Source organism: Miniopterus schreibersii (genome assembly GCF_964146895.1).
Source record: "Miniopterus schreibersii genome assembly, chromosome: 16".
NCBI classification, from domain to species: Eukaryota; Metazoa; Chordata; class Mammalia; order Chiroptera; family Miniopteridae; genus Miniopterus; species Miniopterus schreibersii.
In genome coordinates, this window is record NC_138116.1 from 10,414,139 (window position 1) to 10,434,588 (window position 20,450).

General features: G+C 39.4%; 1 protein-coding gene across 2 annotated transcripts in view; it reads left to right on the forward strand.

Moving 5' to 3' along the window:
• The first annotated feature begins 4,529 nt into the window (after nt 1-4,529).
• KANSL1 (KAT8 regulatory NSL complex subunit 1) overlaps nt 4,530-20,450 on the forward strand; it is a 137,292-nt gene continuing 121,371 nt past the window's right edge. Inside the window, exons 1-2 of one of the 2 annotated variants that reach the window (XM_081162821.1) lie at nt 4,530-4,589; nt 6,201-6,339. The gene's annotated coding sequence lies outside the window, so the exon portion shown is untranslated. The remainder of the gene's footprint in view (nt 4,590-6,200; nt 6,340-20,450) is intronic. The other variant, XM_081162819.1, reaches the window with a different exon arrangement.

Here is a 20,450-nt window from a genome sequence, read left to right on the forward strand (position 1 = left end):
CCTAAGCAACTCTATAATGATAATGAAATAAATAGCCCCATATATCCAGACTTTTCAGAGAATATATCAGTAAGATAAACTCAAGAGCATAAAACAGTGCCTGCCACATAGTGAGGTGCTCAATAAATATTTAGGGAATGAATAAATTTCTAGAGTTATATCAGTAAGATAAACTCAAGAGCATAAAACAGTGCCTGCCACATAGTGAGGTGCTCAATAAATATTTAGGGAATGAATAAATTTCTAGAGTTAGAATTGCTGAATTAAAGGGTATTTGCATTTATAATTTTGATGGCTATTGCCTTATTGCTCTTCATATATCTCCATAGATATTGGAACAACTTATATTTTCACCAGTGATGTAAAGAAATTGTTATTTCCCCCTCTCCACTGCCGACACAATGTGTTAGAAGGCGTTTATCTTCATAACCTGTTAGATGAAAATAATATCTCAGTGGAGCTTTAAATGCACGTCTTTTTAAAAAAATATATATTTTTTTATTGATTTCAGAGAGAGGAAGGGAGAGAGAGAGAGAGAAACATCAATGATGAGAGTCGTTGATCGGCTGCCTCCTGCATGCTCCCTGCTGGGGATCAAATCCGAAACCTAAGCATGTGCCCTGACCGGGAATCGAACTGGGATCTCCTGGATCAAGGTCGATGCTCAACTGCTGAGCCACGCCAGCGGGCTAAATGCATGTCTTTTAGTGAAGTCGAGCATCCTTTCATTTATTTAAGAGCCATTCTGATTTCTATTCTTGTAAAAATTGTCATATCTTTTGTTCCTTTTTCTAGAGATGCTTTTTAAAAAATATTTACATTGTGAAATATATCATAGACACAGAAAAATATATAAAAGGTCTTTTGTACTTTTTAATAAACTATTATGGAGCAAATACTTGTGTACCCATCATCTGATCAAAAAGTAGAACACTGCCTGTCCCTAAGAACAACCTCTGCCCCAGTCAAACCAAACTCCTTCTGCCCTGTTAGTTTGCCTTTTATTGTGTTCATTTCCTTTCTTCCTTTCTTCCTTCCTTTCTTTTTTCCTTCCCTCCCTCCCTCCCTCCCTCCCTCCCTCCCTCCCTCCCTCCCTCCCTCCCTCCCTCCCTCCTCTCTCTTTCTTCTTTTTCTTTTAATTCTCACCTGAGGATATTTTTCCCATTGCTTTTCAGAGAGAGTGGAAGGGAGAGAGAGAGAGAGAGAGAGAGAGGGAGAGAGAAACATTGACGTGAGAGAGACACATCAATTGGTTGTCTCCCACAGGGTCCCCAACTGGGGTCATGGATTGAGCCTGCAACCAAGGTATGTGCCCTCGGCGGGAATGGAACCTCAGACCCTTCAGGCCGATGCCCTAACCACTGAGCAAACTGGTCAGGGCTCCTCCCTTTTCTGTATAATCCTATCACCTATGTATCCCTAAGCAATATAGTTCAGTTTTGCCTGCTTTTAAACTCCATATAGATGGAATTGTACTATATGTATTATGCATCTTGCTTTTGTGTGTGTTCAATATTAGCTTTGTAAAAATTAATATGTTGTTGAATATAACCATAGTTTATTAATTTTCATGGTACAAAGATACCACAGTTTAACCCATTTTACTCTTGGTAAACATTTGGGATGTTTCCAGCCTGGGGTGCTGAGGAACAACGCTGCTGTGACTGTTCTTGTACAGTAATGTTGACCCTTAAAAGTCTGCATTTCCTTATACTATGTATCCAGTAGTGGAACTGCTAGGACATAGAGTGTGCATATCTCCAATTTTATTAGAGTATATCAAGGTATTTTCCAAAGTGGCTGTGCCAGTTTACACTCCCACCAGCAGCAGTGTATGAGGATTGCTGGTCTTTATTGATTTGTAGGAGGTCTTTATATACAGCCTTATGGAAACTAGCCCTTTGTAATAGCAAAATTTCCTTTCCAAGTTTACAAACTCTTTAAAGAGGCACTGATGTTCTTCCAACCACCCCTAGAGGAATGAAAATGTAACTGGAAGAAGTGGAATATATATATATATATATTTTAATATTTCTTTATTGATTTCAGAGAGAGGAAAGGAGAGGGAGAGAGAGAGAAACATCAATGATGAGAGTCATTGATCGGCTGCCTCCTGCACGCCCCCGACTGGGGATCAAGCCCGCAACCCAGGAATGTGCCCTGACCAGGAGTCGAACCCCGATCGTCTGGATCCTAGGTCAATGCTCAACCGCTGAGCCACGCCCGGCCCGGCAAAGTGGAGTATTCTAATTTTGAAGCATTTAAATGAAAAGTAAGTGTTCTGGGTTAATCACCTTATCGCTCTTAATTTGCTATACATGTCATTAATACAAATAATCATACCAGAAATTTTCATGGGATGCTCTGGAATACAAGATGCCAAATATAATAACAATGGTAGTTAGAAGTTGCACTTTGTTAAATCTAGTTTATGTATTAACTAATTTAATCCTCACAAAACCCCTAGGAGGTAGGTACTATTTTTTTCTGCCCCATTTTACACATATATGAAATAAAAAGCGAGACTAAAGATGTTTCCTAGGGCGCATTTAAAGAAAATTAATAAACTCAGAAAAGGTTATTTTTTAATTGATAAGTGTTTCTTTTTATAATTTATTTTTCTTCTTGGGGATTAATGATACCCCATCCCGGGTTCCTTTTCCCCGTCTTCTCAGATCTGCTATATTCTACATAGCTTTCTCTATTTTCTTTGAAGAAAGGCAACGTGTATATATCTTTCTTCCAACCCTCACTCATAGTCCTTTGTTCTTTTAGTCACAGGGACATCAGAAATCTGCAGGTAGAGAGTACTTGGAGCAAATGGGAAAGGGTAGAGAGCAAGAGATAAAGAGTGAAGGGAAGGGTTACAGCCTGGCATGGGTATGTGGGGGTGGAAAGGATGCCTTCTTTAGGGTATGGTTTCTTAACCTGTGGTCCACAGATTAGGAAATCCATGAATTTAGATCAGGAAAAGCAATATGCCTTTATTTTTGCTAAAGGGTAACAGAAAATTAGCATTTCCTTCAAGTACAAATGGAGACAACAAACCAAGTAGTATTAGCAGTACCTGTGATCTTGTCACCAATAGAAATCACAGGCATTTTTCAAATATATTACAGTTGTTGCAGAGGTCTTGAAATATCATTTATGCTCATTTATAGCCTCAAAATTATGGTGTTTATTAGGCCTGTTATTAGTCTTATTATTTAATACATTAATATAAAATACATTAATATAATTAAAAAATCATAGCTTAATATCGTTGCTTTCCTTTGAATTCCTATGTACGTTCGCTATGCATTTGAAAACATTCTGAGAGGACGACCATATGCTTCACCAGACTGCCAAAAGGGTCTGTGGTATGAAAAAATTAAGAACTCTGCTTTATGGATATATTCTTGGCTTTCGTTCTTACTGAACAAACCTAAAGAGGGTCCCTGAAGTGAGTCTCAAGACCTGTGAGGTTCTTGCAGTTTTATTCTATTTTTCCAGAAACCCGTCCTTCCTCCCTTAACTTTCATGCCTCTTCAGTATTGTTTTTCTTATCTCTTATTACACTTCTATGGGGGGGGGGGGGTGTTCATCCTTTAGCATGTCATCAACCACCATATTTAGGTGGAGACCCCCAGACCTCCCCTAGCCCAGACTGTCCACCCTCTCCCAAGGTCCCTAACTCCAGTTGCCTCTGAAACACATCCGCTTGGTTTTACCTCTGGTATCTGGATCTGAATATACTGAAGACTAAAACTCCTCCCTAAAGCTGCACGTTGTCCCACTTCGCCTCGACGGCCATCCTGTCTGTACCCCTGGTTTTCCAACCTGAGAATTATTTTTAAATTTAAATCAATTACTTAACCAAAAACCCCTGGAATCTTTGTGAATGGTACAAAAATAAAAAGATACAAAAGGATGTGCAGTGAAACGCTGCCTTCCTCCCACCTGGTCCCTTAGGCGCTCAGTTCTCCCTCCCGGGAGGAAACCACTGTTACTAGCACTTTGAGTCATTTGGGATTCCTTCTTATATTGGTTATATCTCGAGTCCTTCCCTGTTGGTGAGATGTGTGCCCTTTCCTCTCCAGGCTCTCTGACCTCATATCGGGCTGACTTTATGTAGAAGCATTTGTATGTGTATATTTTATATACATATATAAAATCTCCCCTATGGCCTTCCGGCCTCGAGTTTTCATCACGTCGCTTCCTGGATGAAGAACCTATAAGGGTGAGGGGCCAGGGTTGGGGGTGATGGAGAAGAGACCTAAAGGGGACTTGGGTGCAGGGTTCGGAGTGGCCGACGGGTGGGAAGCTCTGTCAGGGTGCCTATTTCTGTCCTTCCCACCTCCGGCCTCCTTTCAGTCCTCCCGTCCAAATGTCTCTCGTTTCCAGAAGCCCAGGCAGAGACAGCGAGATACACAGAGACAGAGACGCCGGGGCACCAGCATCCCTCTCCCCCTGCTGTCCCGCCCCACCACTCTGACGGACATCGGCCGTCAGCCAATGCCACTCACGATGTGCCCCGGGAGGGCCAATGAGAGACAGAGGAGGGCGGAAGATTCCCCGCCCCCACTTCTAGGCTTGGTTGAGCCGTGCAGGTAGGTCCGGGGCCCGGGGAGCCGCCGTTGGCACTGGTGCCCCGGGGGGTGGGTGCGCGAGTCGGTAGGGGTGATGGTGGGGAAGGGGACGCGGTTCCGTCCGCGGGAGTCCGAGGAGGCGGCGCGGCCGGGAGGCGGGGGGTCGGAGGGCCCGGGGAGCGGGCGCCGCCGAGGGCCCTGGAAGCGGCTGGGCTGGGGGAGCGGGGACGCGTGTGTGGGGCATAGGGACCCCCGCCCCGCTCCCGCTCACGGGCCTGGGCCGCGGGCAGCCCGCCGAAGGGTCGGGGGCCTGGTGCCCGGGGGCGGGCCGGGGCCGGGCCTGGGGCCGGGGGCGCTGAGCAGAGCCCGGGGCGCAAGGCCGAGCCGAGGTGGGACGGACCGACGCGGAGAGGAAGGGAAGCTGCATCCCGCGGGCCGCCCCTCCGCGGGCGAGCGGGGGCAACGGCCGCCGGCGCCCCTGCCCGGAGCCCACTTCCCCGCTCGCCCCCTGTCTAACAATGGGGATGGGGCAGGAGGAGTCACCCCACTGCGGGAAGGTGAGGCGGAGAGGTTTGGGACCCGGGTCCCAGGTGGGGGGAGGGGTGGGAACTCGGGCTGTCCCCTTCTTTCTCTTCTCCCCGTGCCTTTTGCGGTGGGGATCCTGGAGGGGCACCTGAGTCCGCCAGAGACTTGGGTCAAGAGTCAAACTACCTCCCCCAACCCCCCCCGCCCCCCCCCCCCCCCCCCCCGGTCCCCTCAAAAACCCGGTGAGCGTTAAAGAAAGTGATGCCAAGTCTTCCAAGCCAAAGTGACAAATGCATAGCAGGAACACATCTACACTAGAGGATTTTATTTTTAATTTTTCTTTAAAAAATGAGAGTATGGTAGTCTTTGATTTTTTCGAAATTTGTTTTACAGAGGTGGGTGCTGTTATTTTTGTCCCTACTCGGGCAAGCCTCCATTTTAAGCAAAGCAGTAACTGGTTAAGCTGGAATTTTCATTTAGGCCTAGGACTTGAACAAGGATTCTACGAGAGAGGTCATGTAATCCATCTTCCTGCCTCCAGGCACACTGGCCTCCCTCCGGGTCCTCAAAATTAAGTTGTTTGGTTTGCTTTTAAAGATCTCTCCGAAAGAACGGTCTTTTATTTGCTTGTAGCACTTCAGTCAAGAATAAATTTTTTAAGTAGAACGGGTTCTGAAACTTAAACTTAATAAAATTTAGGACAGTGAGAGTGATCAGAGAGGTTTTCATTAAATAAAAGTAAATGTGTAAAGGTGTAAAGGGTCTATTTTAGATGGTCAGTTAACAAATCACTTTCCAGTAGTGTTTATGAAGTACCCTGGATGGTTAATTATTTTTCTATCTGGGATTTTCATTTTCTAACTACTTATTAAGCAATTTTATATTATCTAAAATATATATTACATGTTTAATTCACCTTTATGTAGTTTATTTCTACGTATATATGGATATACACATGCCCACAGTTGCCCTTTTCCAAAGAGGACTGTGTTGTACTTCTTTTTAGGGTGATGAGGTAACAGTACTTAACGTCTCTGTCCAGAGAGCTTAATCTCTTTGCTTATTCTTGATCTTTTTTTTAGTCTAAATCAAAGTCTTCTCTTTCAGATACCTTCTTGAAATAAAAAATTTTCCTACCTGCTCATACTTGGTGACTGAGGGATTACTGAGACTCCCTTCGTGCTCATTTTTGAGTATTGTCTGAACTATTCCTGACACTATGAATGCTATTTGGATGCCTCTTAAGGTAAGATGTGTTATTTTAAAATTAAAGGCTCATTTATTTTTTAGACTTGAGAATATTCTTGCATCTCTCCTACTTGTGGGGTGTCTGACTCCCTCATGTATGTGGGGTTCCCGTACATGTGTATGTATTAAATTTGGTTATTTTCTCTTGCTAAAAAAAAAAAAGAATTGAGAATATTTTAATTCTCAAATTTGCAATTCTTTAACCTTCTTTAACCATGCCTTTCCCCTCAAAAACTATCATGCTTGCTTCCTAGGACTGATTGGTTATTCCTTACTTTGTGTTGCTACGTTTCTTGATTGTTGGAGTTAAGATATTAATGAAGTTCTCAAATTAACTTGCATTATATATATGTGTTATATATATGTGTTAATATTTTTAACTTTAAATTATGACAGCCCACATAGTTGTAAAATTCTGTTCCTATCTGCATAGGATGGATTGGCAATTCAGACATCCAGGTCCACTTTCAAAGAAGTACTTTAGAGTCATAGGTACTAGGGCGTGTCCCACTCTTGCAAATCTGTAGCTGATTCATGTGTTACAAAAGATGTGTCATTAACTATTTGTTTACTCTGAAACTTCATATAGGATATTAGGACATTCTAAGACCTGTTGGTTGATGTGTACAGCTCTGTTAGAGAGTCCTGCTGTTTTGTAGTCCTTTGCATGGGAATTTACGTTATTTTTCTCAACAGGTAGCGCTTTGTGCCAAATTTCATCTCACAGGATAAACCGCTTTTGGGCAGTGTGGACAGATCTTTAGATGAAAAAGCACTCATTGATATGGTTTTTCTCTAGTCTCTTGGCTCCTTTCAGTCTCTTGTACATAGAGGGCCAAAGAACACTCCATTGAGACTAAGCAGAGGGGCAAAGCTTAAGACATATGTAGGGAGGAAAGTGGGAGGAAAGGTGGAGAGGGAAAGACAAGGAGTGATGGAAACCCTCCACCAGCTTCGCCAGGTGGTACAGATTGCCTTCCTTTGGATCTAGATATTAGTGTAGTTAGATCGTTTGTTGTGTGGTCATCTGCCCTGCAGAATTCCAAATTAATACATTGAATAAATCAGAGAATAATGCAATCTGTGTAAACTAAATATTTGGACTATTGGAAATCTTTAGGTAAATGTAGACTGAGTTCTCATCTTCATTTATGTTCCAGCTGCTATTGTGGGATAATGAGTCCTTATATTAGTGTAAAGGAAGTCAGAGCAACAGTTTTTCCAGCCATTCTCCCTGTAGAATTGGAATGGTTGCATGGTGAACCCAACCAGATTCTGAACCCTTAGGAATTGGAGGACTTTGTACAAGAATATTTCTCTTTGGCACTGAGTATTTGGCACCAGGACCTAGTGGCCTTTGTTATCTTTAGGAAGCAGGCAAGGAGCTGTCAGCAAGTATTGGTTCCCTAGAAATCCAAGAATATTGGGATCAGTGTATTGGGTTTTATTTATAGTCACCTTGGTTTTAACTAATGTATTAGCTACAGAGGCCTGCTTTTTAAGGTATTTATGCTGTTTAAGATTTTACCTCTAAATCGCAGAACCTGGGGTGTTATACAGTTAGTTGACCCTTTAACATCCTTGGGGGTTAAGGGTGCTGCCCCCCCCTTTGCTGGCCAGTTGAAAATAGCAAATAACTTTTGACTCCTCCAAAACTTAACTACTCATAGCCTGCTGTTGACAATATTACTGATAACAAAGTTGATTAAAATATTTTGTATGTTATGTACGGAATATTTACAATAAAGTAAGTCAGACAAAAAATTTATTAGGAAAATCATAAGGAAAATTGTATTTGTGGGAAAAAACACTGCACAGTTTAAACTCATATTTTCAGGGGTTAGCTGTAGTCTCACAGTAACCCCTGAAGTTGTACTAGAGCCCTTGGGCTTGGCAGGGACACAGAATGGAAGTCAGAGCTCTGTGCCTTACGAGTGTCCGCCTGTTAACTGCTTATGAATGCAGTTATGTGGCTGCCTTAATTTTATGTTCCCTGCTAGTGGAAAACCTCTTCTAAATCTAAACAAATTTTTTACTTGCTAACATTTTCTTCCTCCTTTTATTACTTAAAAAAAAAAAAAACTTAAAAGTTACACTGTTTGATCTGGGCAGGAAAAACAAGCACTTTTTGTGGGGAAGAGCATTGAACTTGCCGGATGGAAAATGAAAGGGAAAGAGAACTCTTTCCCTTTCTCTAGTTGTAAATATCCTTAGAATGTTCCTAAGATGTCTTTTCAGGTTACAGCTATTTATTTTTTAAGTAAAAAAAAGAGAGGTAGCCCTGCCAGTGTGGCTCAGTGGTTGAGCGTTGACCCGTGAACCAAGAGGTCCCTGGTGCAATTCCTGGTCAGGGCACGTGCCCTGGTTGCGGGCTCGATCCCCAACAGGGGTGTGCAGGAGGCAGCTGATGGCTATCTTCCGTCGATGTTTCTCTCTCTCTCTATCCCTCTCCCTTCCTCTCTCTCTCAAATCAATAAAAACATATTTTAAAAAACATATATGTAGTTTTTTAAAAAAAGGTAGTCTAATCAAAATGTATACTTTGGAGCCAAAGTGTTCATATTCTGTAGTTTCTAGGCTTTGTTTCTGATTATCTTTTTTCAGAATGAACTCTAGTTCTTAATCAGGCATTACTTAAATGTTAGGCCTGAGTATGTGCTTGTTTCCGTGCTTCTAGAAAGTAGTGCCAATATTCACCCTTTTCATAAACCAAAGGACCAAAGGAAACCTAAGTAACAAAGGAAAAATAACTCCAAACAGAAACTCCTCCATTGAAGGCACTCTTGTTAATGGGAAGTTCCCATGGAAATGATTTACTGCTTTCTATCTACATCAGTGGTCTCCAGCTTTTTTTTTTTTGGTAGCCATGACTAAGCAGTATCAGTGGTGTTTGCTGTTTCTAGGTCCAGTTGTCAGGATTAGGCTATGGGTGAGATGGGAGAGGAACAAGGGGGAGGAGGAGAATTGGATGAGTTGGAGAAAAGAGCAAAGTGAAGCTGAGGTGGAGAGAATAGACAGTCTGATGTGTGATACGGTGCGCCCATCAGTTGTCTCACATGGCTCTTAGGGACTGCTGGCTGTTCTGTGTGCTAGGCTGAATTATGATGAAAGCAAGCAAAAAGTATTCTTGACAAACAAAAGGACAATTAAAATATAATTCAGTATGATATGGAAAGGTCTCCAAGATATACAGTTAGGTGATAAAAGCAAGATGCGGAACAGTGTGTGTGTGATGTGTGTTTTGAAGAAAGAAATGGAGAGAAGGAAATTTGTATTGGTTTGTTGTGTATGCATAAAAAAAACTTTAGCAGAATAAACAAGAAAATGGTGACACTGGTTACCTATTAAGTCTAGGGACTGCACAGGCAGAGGACGCATTGTGGGAAGGAGACATTTCACTGTATTATGTTTTTTAATACTTTTTTGTTTGTATCAAAGTCAGGAAATTAAATACAAAATTTAAAAAACCCAGTATCTCAATCCTTACATCTTTTCTTCTCCTGTGTCTGGAAGTCAAAGAAACAGTAAGGCGCCACAGCTGAGCACAAACAGCCCTTGACCAATGGCTGAAGGGATACATGCACATGTTCTCCTGGGATCTTGAAGAATTTTGAATTTATAGATGTGTATTTCTAGTATTGAATTATAAGGTCAGACATTTAAAAATTTCACTTGCTCTTAAAGTTTTAATATAAGAATATTTTTACGTTTATTCCTTCAAGTTGGCAATTAGATACACTGTCATGGTTCTTGGTTGTGAGATATTGGGCAATTTCTTAATCTCTCTGATAGGGCCCTCCTTTGATATTAACATTTATTTCAGAGGTTGTTGTGTATATTATATTGGTAAAGGACCTAGTGCCTGGCTTAGTGAACTACTATTAATAATAGTTCCTTATAGCCTAGTGATAAGAGTGGTGGCTCTGGCTGATTTGGGGCAAGTTCCTTAACCTCTTAGAGCCTTGGTGTTTCCTCATCTGTAAAAAGGGTCTAATTATAGTACCTAGATCCTAGAGTAAACTTTGTAAGGACTAAATGAGTTTCTTGATGCCAAGTGCTTAGAATAACACTTGGTTTGTGCTCAGTAAACAGTAGCTGCTAGTTTTCTTCATGACACCTGTTTACTAGGGCTACTGTAACAAAGTGCCACAAACTGAGTGGCTTAAACAACAGAGATCTATTGTCCTTCAGATCTGGAGGCCGAAGTGTAAGGGCAGGGGGCATGCTGCATCCCTCTTGAAGGTGCTAGGGTAGGATCTATTCCAGGCCTCTCGTCTAGCTTATGGTAGTTCCTTACAGCATATTATATAGAGTTCTTCCTGTGTGTGTGTGTCTTTGTGTTAAAAAATTCTTTTTAAAAGGACAACAGTCATATTGGATCAGGGCCCACCCTAATGACTTCATTTTAACTTTATTACCTCTGTAAAGACATAATCTCCAGCTAAGGTTACATTCTGAGGTACTAGAGGTAAGAGTCCAAACTAACTTTTTTTAGGGGGGGGGGCACAATTTAACCCATAACAACATCCAGTAGCTTTGTCAGCCCCATAGATGTATCATTTATCGTGAGTGGCAGACCCTCAGCACCTATACAAAGAAAATGAAAATTTTGGTTCAAATTGGTAACATGGTTTAAAGAAGAAGAGTATTTCTTTAGGTTTCTCATGCACTTATGTTTAATTATGTATAGATTTTTGTTATCATTGAAACTAGATTTATATAAAATTAAAACTTTAGAAGGTAAGATTACTCTCTTTTTCTTTTTGGTATCAGTAAAATTCTGATTTGAAAAATTAGGGTAAGGTTACATCTTGCTCTCTGTGTCTCATCCTTTGTAGAAATTGATGGAACCTTGGGATTTCCTTAATCTGTAAGAATTAGGGTTAGGTATCTATCTGTCTCTAGGGGGTTGGGCCGTAAGGATACCAGTAAAGTGGAATTAACACCCCCTTCCCTGTGTGAATAAAGAGACATCTTAATCAGATGCCATATTTGAAAAGCTCGGCATGGTTATCTTTGAACATTTCACTTCAAATTGACATTGGGGTAGGCAGTATGGGTTACCCCAGAAATAGCAAGGCCTTAAGGGTATTGCTCTGGTCTGACTGATTTGGTCAGCCCTCTGCTTCTGTTCCCCTCCTGTTTGTGTTTAGGATAAAATTCAAACTTTTAAACATAGAATATAGACTCCCGATGATCTGGCTGCTGCTGACCTTTCTGTTCTGTTTTTGTTTGTTTGTTTATTTATTTTATTTATAAAATGTATCTTTATTGTTGAAAGTATTACAGATATCCCCTTTGACCCCTTCCTCCCCATTCCAACCCCTTCGCCAGGCCTTCACCTCTGACAGACAGTTGTCTCTTCCCAGCCAGTTTTCAACCTCTTATCAGAACACTCTAGTGTTTTTCACTTTTAAAGAATACAAAACCCTTAAACCTTGTCCCCTTGTCCCCGTCTAGCTTCTACCCATGTGTTCCACTGAAACTGTCCTTATAGATTCATCCCTGTTACCCAAATTCAGAGGATCCCTTTATGTTCTTATCTTCTGGGGCCTCCTTGTATTTCTGACACTATGGACCATTCCCTTTGGTTCTGGTGGTGGTGGTCCCTCCTGGCCTCTTGTCTTCATTTCTGAGAGGCGTTGTGGAAGAGTGAGATGGAACATGGAATCTGGAGCCAGGCTTCTCTTTCTCAGTTTTCTTTGCAGACTTTTTTCTCTTTCACACCAGTGTTTGCCTTACTTTGGCTCTTTCTCCCTACCCTGTCCAGTTCCTGGGGGACATCTTAGACACGTTTGTGTCTCGCCATCCATATACTGATGATTTGCAAATGTGTTTTTTTCAGCTCCAATCACATACACACAGCTGCCTCCTGGACATCTCTGCTTGGATGTCCTTTGTTCATTTTAAAGTGACTTAATCACCTACTTCCCCAAGTTCAACCACTTCCTATCTTCATGTCCCAGTGGGTGGTACCATCACCCATCCAGTCACTTCATTCCTACTTATGGCATTTTAGTCACCATGTTCTTGAGATCCTAGCTTGAAATGTTTCCCTAGTCACCTCCACTTCTCCCTCTGAGTTCACACCTTTGTCACCTTTGGCCTGCATGACCTTCAGTAACCTTCTGATCATTCTCCTAGACTGCCTTCCAAGTTGCTGTCCTTGTAAAATGTAGATCTCATCATATGATTATGTGCCTCTTCCCCCATGGCTTACCTGGCTTTCAAAGTAAATGTCAAATGCTTTTGCCAAACACCTGGGTCCTGCCAGGTCATCTCTACTGCTGCGTGAGCACTCTGCGCTCAGCAATGCTGAATTGCTTGAAGTTCCTTCTGTGCACCTTGTTGCTCCTGGTCTCTGGGCCTTCACACAAGCAATTGTCTCTGTTTAGAATGGCCTCCGCCCTGTAGCAGAAAGTAACAGTGATGATAACAACAGTAAAAACAACTGTAGCTGACACAGCTTCCTATGTACCCTGGCATGGCCTTTAAGTGTGTGTACATTCCTAGCACTTCTCGTGTACAGTGATTGCCTGCTTGCTTCTCTCACAGGCTAGCTAGTCTAAGTTTTTCGAGAGTAAGGGCTGTGTCTTGTCTTTTGTCATCATGATGCTTGCTGTGTGATGGCACTTAGTAAATGTGTGTTTAATGTAGTCTGAGGACTACATTGCCCAGTCTGTGGAGTATATCTTTAGGGGGGTATCAGTGGAAAAGCTGAATTTGTTACATCCATTCACCAATCCTAGCTTTACCCTTTGGAACTATAGGATCCAGTCTGTTCAGTGTGAGCAGCTTTGTAGCTTTGGAATAAGGCAAAGAGGTCTTTGTTTGTATTTTAATAATTTTCCACTGAATAATGAAGGGCATAGGTGTTTTTGTTTTCTTAGTGAGACCTGTTTGCTGACAACCCAGTGTCATATGGTAGTTAGAATGTTTTCACGTTAGTTAGAATAAAGTATAGGAAAGTGGATATTATTTAGACTTGTGATGTTCCAACCAGGTAATTCATTCGGCAAGTATTCGGTAGAATACTGCAGTATTTTAGAATTCCTTGTGAAATTAGTTTTTATACATTAGTGATCAGGTGTCCCCTCTCACTTTCTGCATCACAGATCTGTTAAGTATGAGTTTATACACATAACATTTTATCTTTTATCATTGTGTATAAATTGTGTTTGTAGCAACAGCCCAGAAAATGGACAAGCTTGTAATTGTAGCCTACTGTTTTTTTAAATGTAGGTCTTAATCATGGTAGCAAGTTTTTGGCCAGCAGGGGGAGCTAAAGTCACTAATATGTGACTACGTCTTTACTGGTTTTCAAAAAGTTTGTCACAGCCCAAAGAAAGAAAAGCTTTACTGACAAAGAAAATGATCAGAGTTCACAAAGAAGAAATACAGTCTTTTCCTTGTTGTTGCCAGTAGAATTTGCAATCCCCCACCCCTATTTTACATAGAACATCACATTGTCTTTAGTGAACATTCTATAATTATTCAAAAATTCTTTTTTGACTGGAAGCTATGAATCCTTTAGATACAACTTAGATTTTTTTTTTAAATGCCTTACTTTTCATTTGTCTATGCTGTAATACCTGCCACTTCCCTGCCTGCAGTATTTTAGCCTCTTGTATCTCAGTGGGTCTTCGAAGTAATATAGGGTAAGAATTACCTTTTAGTTAGGTATGGTGGTTAGAAGACTTGACTTTCTGTTGAGTTGAAATGTGTCCCTCTGCAATTTCCACTTTGGGCCTAATTTGTCTATACAGGAACTGCCTAGAGCAACTACTCTAGTTTCTCTTTTGCTCAACAGCCCTTGAGCTATTTAGACTGCTTTCATGCTTGCCAAAGTGTTCTCTAAGCTGAAAAAAAGTCCTAGTTTTTGCAAATGTTTCTCATTAGATACACTTAAAAATCCTTTTCACCTCATTTCTCTTATTTTTCACTATCAGGAAGCTCATCATTCCACCAGCAAAATGGGGACTTCTCAGTATCTCTCTCATGTAATTTATGAAATCGTTAAATATAGCATTTCCAGAACATTACCTCAGATCAATCTTCTGCTTATATTTCTTTATTTGAGGAAATGTCTATGTATCCACCCATTAATTTTCTATGTCTAAATCGTGCCCCATCTATGGTAAATATTTTCAATTTTGCGGTCACTCAGGTTTTTTATAGTCTTTTATTTAGAATCTTATCAAGACTTTTATAAAGGCTTACATAAATTATATTCACATACTTTCTCAAACTCAGAGAATTTGGGTAGACTGGTGTGGTGGGATTTCCTCTTTTCGAAGCCTTGTTGTCTTTTCCTCAGGAGATCGTTCATGCTGCTGTGTCTTCTGATCCCATCCTCTACAAGAGATTGGCCAGTTTGGCTGGTTTGTAGCTCACAGCTAGAGCCCTTCTTTTGCATAGGTGGGAGTTATACTGATGGCATGTTTTTGTTCATTTTGTTAAGCAGTATTTGTTGAGTGCCAGGAGTAAAGCAAGGAGCTGGGTAAATGCTGATAAAGGACACAGATCTGGCTTCTGTCCTCCAAGGGCTTATAGGAGGTCACTCCCCTCATATAACAGCCAATAGGTTCTTCCCTGCAGTTTTATAATGTTATACTTAAATTCTTTTAAAATGCAGAGGATGCTTTGGGACTCGGTAACTACCTAACATCTAATATGTTAGTTTGGAAGCATCTTGTTTGTTGAATGATGAATTTGACTCACTGTTCCTGATTTGTATACTTTAAAGAATAATTTAGAAATAGGTTTTTCTTCTTCCTGTCTTCCTCAATAAGTATTCAAGCAAATTAAAGTTAGGCCTATCAGCTATCTTGCTTCTATCACTGTTTATACTCTACTTCTCAAGTGACTCATGCAGTCATTATTTGGCACCTGGCTTTTGTTTTGTTTTCTGTGCTGAAACCGGGAGCATCTGGCTTTTTATATATTTAAGCAACTGCTTGGTGGCTTTGCATTCTCTAGCAATGTTTTAATTGTTTTCCCTACATAGGTCTTAATGCTTCTGATCAACTATGCTTTATGGTCTTTTATTACTTTTCCTTAGTTTTGTTACCTGTTTTGAGAAAAGTTGTTTTCCTCCTCTCCTGGCTGCCCCCCCCCCCCACTACTTAGCAATTCAAAACGTATGGTTGAGCACCTGACTTTTTTGATTTCTTACATGGAGTATTTTAAAGTCCATCTCTAGACTTTGTATTACTCATTTACTTTTTAAACATAATCTTAATTTTATCTAAAGTGTAGATTTTCTTTCCCAAAATTGTGTAACCATATAACACATTTTTAGTTTTTCCTGACTTATGGAATGTTGTTTATGTGTTTTTTATGCCTATTACTGGTGGGTCATATATGTCAGTTTCTGATTATAATTTAGAACCAAGTTCTGTTATATGTGTATGTCTTAATAGGTTCTAATTTTTTTTTTTTTTGAGAAAGTGTTTATTGTGTTATTTAAAATTTTATATCTGTTATAATATTCTTCAGGGAAAGTATAATATTATTGCTTTTGTTGAAGCTTTTATTTATTTATTTTTCCCCAATATGTCTTTATTGATTTCAGAGAGAGGAAGGGAGAGAGAGAGAGAGAAACATCAGTGCTGAGAGAGTCATTGATCCACTGCCTCCTGCATACCCCCCACGGGGCATTGAGCCTGCAACCAGGGCATGTGCCCGGACCATGATCTCCTGTTGAAGCTTTTAAAATAATAATACATTCCAATCCTATATCACTGAAAATAACCCTTCCAGCAATAGGATTTTGTGTTTTTTAAACTCTTCACTTACTGATGTCCTAGTGTGTATCATTTCTATAGATGACTGATTGTATCAATGACATGTTGGGTCTTCCTCATTTCATTCTCATGAAGTAGAGTAACTTGAGTTTGATGGAAACCTAATCTTTTAAGTTAAAAAATTTTTTTTCTTTATAGAAATTTATTAAATGCTATAAAATTTCATTTTTGTGAACATGTATGATGTGCCAGATATTTCCAATGTATAATTACATTTTTTACGCCTATGTTTTGAGGTATCACCAGTCCTATTTTTTATTTTTTTAAATGAACAGTTTGTTTTTTTATCCTTCCCAAGGATATTTTTTCCATTGATTTTTGGAGAGAGTCGAAGGGAGGGAGGAGAGGGAGAGAGAGAGAAGCATTTCCCTGAGAGAGACACATTGATTGGTTGCCTCTCATACACGCCCTGACCTGCTGGGGATTGAACCTGCAACCTAGGTACGTGCCCTTGACTGGGAATCGAACCTGAGACCCTTTGGTCTGTGGGTTGACGGTCTAACCACTGAGCAAAATGGGCCAGGGCTATATGAACAGATTTTTATTAAATTTTTTTTTAACTGCGGTAAATATCAATCTTTTCTTACTTATACTGCTGGCAATGAGTTTGCAAGTGTAACATAAAGGCAAATTAGCGCTTTGAGGTAATCTCTCAAAGGGAAGTAAATGACAGAATTATGGCATGCCTTCTGACATTTTCACAAGTGGTTCAACTTTTTTTTGGCAAAGTGAAATTGTTTAGAAATTATGTTATTTTGAATTCTTTTTTTTTACAGCTTTATTGAGATACATCTCATATATCATAAAATTTGCCTATTTTTAAAAACATGTTTCTATTGATTTTTGAGAGAGAGGGAGGGAGAGGGATATAGAAACATCAGTGAGAGAGAAATATCAATCAGTTACCTCCTGTACAACCCCTGCCAGGGATCAAGCCCACATCCCGGGCAAGTGCCCTGACTGGGAACTGAATGACCTCTTGGTGCATGGGTTGATGCTCAACCACTGAGCCACACCGACTGGCCTACCCGGTTTAAAATATACAGTTTTTTTAGTGTATTAACAGAGTTGTACATTCATCACCACAATCTAATTTTAGAACATTTTTAACACCCAAAAAGAAACCTTGTATCAGCAGTCACTCCTTATTCCCTTTTGTCCCCTAGCTTCTGGCAACCACTAACCTACTTTCTGTCTCTGTGATTTACCTATGTTGGACATTTCATATAAATGGAATCATACAATATGTGCTCCTTCATGACTGGCGTCTTTCACTTAGCATGTTTTCAAGGTTCATCTGTATTGTAGCGTGTATATCAGTACTTCATTCCTTTTTATGCCAAGTAATATTCCATTGTATGGATATGCCCCATTTTTGTTTATCCATTAATCAATTGGTGGACATTTGGGTTGTTTCCATTTTTTGGATATTATGAATAATGTTGCTGTAACCATTCTTGTGCAAGTTTTTGGACACTTTTTTTTTAATACTTTTTTTAAAAAAAATTGATTTTAGAAAAGGAGGAAGGGGTGAGAGAAACAAACATTGATGTGAGAAAGAGACATCAATTGGTTGCTTCCTATATACACCTCAACTGGGGATTGAACCCACAACCTAGGTATTGAACCTGTAATCAATTGAAAAGAGGGCTGGATACCTCTTTTCAGTTCTCTTGGGTATATACCTAGGAGTAGAACTCCTAGGGTTTTTTTTGTAATGCTGTTTAACTATTTTAGAAACCACCAAACTGTTTTCCAAAGCAGGTACACCATTTTACATTCCCACCAGCGATATATGAGGGTTCTCATTTTTCCTCATTCTTGCTAACACCTGTGATTGTCTATCATTTTGATTATATCCATGGCCATGCTAGTGTTGGTATGAAGTGGTATCTCATTGTGGTTTTGAATTCATTTTCCTGATGACTAATAATGATGATATCTTTTGTTTATTTGTATATCTTTGGAGAAATCTCTATTTCTGTCAAATTCTTTGCCCATTTTTTAACTGGATTGTCTTATTATTGAGTTGTAAGAGTTATTTAGATATTCTGGATACAAATTCTTCATCAAATATGATTTTCAAATATTTTTCCCCACTTTGTGGGTTATGTTTTCACTTTCTTGATGGGGTCCTTTAATGCATTAAATTTTATAATTTTGATGACATCTAATCTACCTGTGTTTTTCTTATCACTTGTGCTCTTGGTGCCATAGCTAAAAAATGTTGCCTAACCCGAGATAATGAAGATTTACTTTTGTTCTCTTATAGGAATTTTATGGTTTTAGGTCATACATTTAGGTCTGTGATCCATTTTGAATTAATTTTTGTGTATGGTGAGAGATAGGGGTCCAACTTCATTCTACTGCATGTGACTATCCAGCTGTCCCAGCACCATTTGCTTGAAAGAATATTCCTCTCCCCACCCATTGAATTGTTTTGCAATCTTGTCAAAATTCAGTTGACTATAAATGTAACAGTTTATTTCTCGACTTTCAACTATATTCCATTAACCTACATGTGTATCCTTATGCCAGTACTATAGTGTCTTGATTTTTGTAGCTTTGAATTAGGTTTTGAACTCAGAAGTATGAGCCCTCCAACTTTGTTCTTCAAGATTGTTTTGGGTATTCTGGGATTGAATTGAATTTGTAGATCAATTTAGGGAGTGTTCCCATTTTAGTTACACCTTCCAATCCATGAATATGGGATGTCTTTCTTTTTAATTAGGACTTCCTTAACCTCTTTTGACAATTTTTGTAGTTTCAGAGTATCAACTTTATACTTTTTTGTTAAGCTTATTTCTACATATATTATTCTTTTTGATGTTATTGTAAATCGAATTAAAAAAACCTTTTTCATATTGCTCATTGTTAGTGTATTGAAATACAATTGATATTTGTATAGTGATCTTGTATCCTATAACATTGATGGACTTTTTTTATTAGCTCTAATAATTTATTTATAGGTCCTTTAGAATTTTCTATATACAAGATGTCTTGTACAAATAGAGGTAGTTTTACTTTTTCCTTTGCTTTTTGTTTCTTTTTCTTGCCTTATTGCTCTGGCTAGAATCACCAGTACAGTGTTGAATAGAAGTGGTGAGAGCAGACATTCTTGTTTTGTTCCTGTTCTTAGGGAGAAAAGTATTCAGTCTTTCTCCATTAAATACGATGTTAGCTGTGAATTTTTCATACATACCTTGTATCAGGTTGAGGAAGTTTCCTGTAGTTCCTTGTTTGCTGTGTGTTTTTGCCATAGAAGGATGTTGGATTTTGTCAAATGCTTGTTTGTATTGAGATGATTATGTAGTTTTTACCCTTTATTAATATGTCATACATTAATTGACATTCAGATATTAAACCAACCTTGAATTCCTAGGATTAACCACTTATTAAAGGTGTACATCCTTTTTTATATGTTGCTGGATTCATTTGCTAATGTTTTGTTGAGTTTTACATCTATATCCATAAGGCATATTTGTCTCTAGTTTTCTTGTGATATCTTTGTTTGGTTTTGGTATCAAGTAATAATATGATCTTGCCACCATAGATATTCTGGGAACTGAGTAGTCCCCCCCCATAGAAAGATTTTTTTCTTCTTTATACTAGAGAAGATAAAATTTCATCTAGCTATTTTATTACTTTTTGTTCTGCTAGTTGAAATAGTTGATTTGCATCTAAATTTGATTGTGGGAATTAATCTGGAATCCAGCTGAAAGTACTGAATATTGTGTTCCATTATTTTTGTCATTCTCATTCAGAAGTGAAAAAAGATTGCTGTTAAGAAAATTATATATGATTTCCTAGTAAATGAGTGACAGAGATAAGACAGGGACTTTAGCATTTCCTGAATTCCATCATGTTCTCAGTCCCTTGTGGTCTCATTTATAATATTGTACCCACGACAATTTTTACATTAGATTTCTTCAGGTTTCATTATCTGTATAAAGGGACTATGTTCAGCAGGGTTTTTTTGGCATGCATATTTATCTATAAATGATCTAAAACAGTGTTTCTCCAGCTTTTCCTTTAAAGTACTTTCAGGGTCTGGGGTTTTCCAGAGAACTTGTCACAAAAAGGACATTTCTCTGAAGACTCTTTGTTGATCTTGAAAAAATGAGAATTTTGCATTTGCTTTGTAATATATTTGTGTTTATTCTAACAAAAGTGTACCTGATTTTACTATCATCTTTAAATTGACACTTCAGCAAGGTCTCTCCTATTTATCGAATGGCTTCAGTTACTCCCTGGTCCATAGCTGTATGTTCCAGAGTGTACGTGAGAACCCAATTCAAGAATC